Raw genomic sequence first — 3,829 nt, 5'->3', positions numbered from 1 at the left:
AAGGGTTTCCATTAGTGAAGAAATGATGCTCAGTGAAGAAATCAACGTTCTTAAATTTTGGCCTCCTTGTGCCAGACTGAGGATTTTGAGGCTTGGGCTGAAGATTTGCAGTAATAGGCCTCACAACCTGTAAGGGCATATTAATCCCTTAGTAGTTTTGGTGATTGATGACAATGCCTTTGCGGACTAATCATGTGCACTGAGCGTTTCAGATATATCATGTCTATACACAAGACGATTTGGTGCCCCTCGAAGACTATTGAATACGGCGTTTCTCTATGTTTCTTTTTGGTGGATTTGAGTCGTAGGAAAGCCGTACTATCAAGAGGGGGTCCATGTTGAAAAGGTTTGGGTGCAATCGCACATACATGTCCGTTCCTTTTTGCACCACCTTTCCTTGGCTCTTTGGAGCATCCTCCCTCTCTCCGTGTCTCCGCAAAATGAAGGATTCCTATTGTTACTGAACTGAGATAGGCGGTAGTACTGCTCTCCAGAGCAGTAGTACTGCTCTCTAGAGCGGTACTACCACTGGCACTTGCGGTAGTACCGGGCTCCTACACGGTAGTATCGTAGTTGCCCACAGTAGTACCGCTCCATGGGAATGGTAGTACCGTGACCTCAGGCCAGGCGCAGTTGCTCAAGCGGTAGTAGGGGCGGATGTAATTTTTTACATCCGCGCCCTACATGATAGTACCGCGCCTTGGGTGCGGTAGTACCATGAGCTCTGGCCAGGCATAGTAGCATGAGCGGAAGTAGGGGCGGATGCAATTTTTTACATCCGCGCCCTACACGGTAGTACCGTGCCAGGCTTGTAGTAGTACCATGTCGGATTTTTGCATGGACCTAATCTCAGCGGAAGTAGTCATGGATGTAATTTTTTATGTTCGTGCCTTCTCAGCCTTGACTATCCCTGCCTTTCGGTAGTACCGCAAGGGGGCGCGGTAGTACCGCGCTAGAGGTTCTACCGCTCCCTGTCTTAGCACATCAGGTCTAGTCTTGGCTCCTGCCATGCCAGCGGTAGTACCATGGTCCGCCGCGGTAGTACCGCAGGCCCGTGCGGTAGTACCGCTTGTTTGATGTGGTAGTACCGTGTGTTGCGGGCTGAGTTGGTGGATAATGGCTGGATTTGTTCTTCCACTATAAAAGGGGTGTCTTCTTCTCCGAGTTGACTACCTCTTCCATACCCAAGCTCCATTGATGCTCTAAGCTCCATTTTCGCCCGATCTCTCTCCCTAGCCAATCAAACTTGTTGATTCTCTAGGGATTGGTTGAGAAGGCCTCGATCTACACTTCCACCAAGAGAAATTTGATTCCCCCACTAATCCCTTGCCGATCTTGTTACTCTTGGGTGTTTGAGCACCCTAGATGGTTGAGGTCACCGCGGAGCCATAGTCCATTGTGGTGAAGCTTCGTGGTGTCATTGGGAGCCTCCAATTAAGTTGTGGAGATTGCCCCAACCTTGAAAGGTTCGGTCGCTGCCTCCAAGGGCATCAATAGTGGAATCACGGCATCTTGCATTGTGTGAGGGCGTGAGGAGAATACGGTGGCCCTAGTGGCTTCTTGGGGAGCATTATGCCTCCACATTTCTCCAACGAAGACGTACTTCCCTTCAAAGGGAAGGAACTTCGATAACACATCCTCGTCTCCATCAGTTCCACTCTTGGTTATCTCTTACCTTTACTTGAGCAAGTTATTTTGTGTTATATCCTTTGCTTGCTTGTGTGCTTATTGTTGTTGCATCATATAGGTTGCGCACCTAGTTGCTTTTTAGACAACCTACTTTGATGCAAAGTTTAATTTGGTAAAGAAAAGCTAAAAATTGTTTGTTGCCTATTCACCCCCCCTCTAGTCAACTATATCGATGCTTTCAATTGGTATCAGAGCCTCGTCTCTTTATTAAGGACATTGTCGTCCGAAGAGTATGGTTGACACCATAGATGGTGAGGAGGAGCACCCCGGTGTGATTCCGTCCTCGTCTACGGCCGATGGGGGAACCTCGGTCTCACGTGAGGAATTCAATGTGGCTTTGGACACATTGAAAACCTCCATGATGGCCGAGGTCAAAGGTATGCTTAAGAACTTTCTTGATGGTCTCAAATTATCCACTGCACCGTTGGAAGTGGTCGATCCCACTAACAAGGTGACGGATGCTAACTCCGACAAGGGGGAAGCTACTAGTGAGAAAGTTCCTTTGTCTAGTGGTATAAATGGTAGTGGCACTTTTGCCCATTTGGAACCTCCACTTACTTATGGAGGACTGATTCCCTCTACTCATTTAAATCATACTGGTTCTCCCCCTAAGATTGTGAAAAATGAGGATTTTGATGCTTGGGTCTATCGCTTTAAGCGTCATTTAAACCATGTTAACACTAATCTTTGGAGAATCATTGAAGAAGGTTTCTATCCGCATGACCGAAGCAACTTCACCCCTAGAGAAGCTGCAGATAATCAATTCAATGAGAATGCTCTCTTCATCCTCCAAGATGCAATTCCACCCGAAGATATTGCACATCTCCGATCCTTCACCGTGGCCAAGGAAGCATGGCACCATGTTGTTTCCCTCTACAAGGGAAGCGCAAGAATTCAACGCTCCAACTATGAAGTGGTGCAAGATGAAGCCGATGAGTTTAGAATGAATGAAGATGAAGAACCTCGTGAAATTTACCGGAGATTAACCACTCTCGCAGTCTCACTCCGAGATCATGGGAGCAAGGATACAAATGACAATTGGATCAAGCGCAAGTTCCTCAAGGCCATGATGCCCTACCACAAGGGCATGTCCTCTGTCATCCATCAAAGGCCGGACTTCCACACCTTGTCCTCAAGTGAAGTGTTGGATGAGTTTGTGGCAATGAGGATCTTGGACGAGACCGCCGACAATGCGGTGTTGCGTTCTCAAAGAGCAAAGAAGCCCAACCTTGCGTTTAAGGACAAGGTTAGTGTGGAAGAAGAGGATGAAGAGGAAGAAGAGGAGAGCAACCCCGAAGATTTGAAATATGATTACCATGAGCACATGGCTCTTGCTTCAAGGCAATTTTGGACTAAGAAGAACTCTAGGCCCAATTTCAACAATAACAACTCTAGTGGCTTCAAGGGCAAGCAACGTGTGAGAACATGTTACAATTGTGGCAATGTGAGCCACTTCATTGCGGAGTGCCCTTACAAGAAGAGGGAAGACAATGGTGGCAAGCTCATCCGAAAAGACAAAGCCAAGTCCTTCCCCAACAAGAACAACTTCACCAAGAAGACTCCAACCAAAGGGTTGGTGGCTCAAGAAGAATACCATGAGGATGATGATGATGATGAAGATAGTGAATCCATGGCCATGGCCTCCGTTGCCATTGCCACAACTCCCACTACAAAAAAATACACATCCGTGACATTTTGACCTCTATGATGATAATTGTGACAAAACCCGGTACCATCATAGATGTGGTGGGCTCCTACTTCTATGACAAAAAATCATGACAGAAAATGGGCTTTTTGTGCTGGGCGGGTCGGAGACGCAGCTGCATGACATTCTTTGGTCCATCCATGATGGAAAAACTGTGGTAGAAGCGAGGGCGAGGAAAATTTTGGGGAGTTCCTAGTTATGGTGGGTGGTCGGGGGCCGAGCGATGCGCGTTTCTCTCGTACACGTACGCGCGTGTGTGCAAGGCGTTGGCTCTAACTGGACCCGAGCGAGGCGTTGGGCTCTAACTGAACCCGAGGGATTGCACTGCAGGCTACACGTTACTGAACCAGAGCGATCAATCGATGTCTGTTAACTGAACCCAATCGAGCGATTCCTTCGCTACTGCTGCTAACTGAAGCCGATCAATTGGAGGAA

This window comes from Triticum dicoccoides, chromosome 2B (assembly GCF_002162155.2).
Source record: "Triticum dicoccoides isolate Atlit2015 ecotype Zavitan chromosome 2B, WEW_v2.0, whole genome shotgun sequence".
Classification (NCBI taxonomy): Eukaryota; Viridiplantae; Streptophyta; class Magnoliopsida; order Poales; family Poaceae; genus Triticum; species Triticum dicoccoides.
This window is presented reverse-complemented; position numbering follows the sequence as displayed.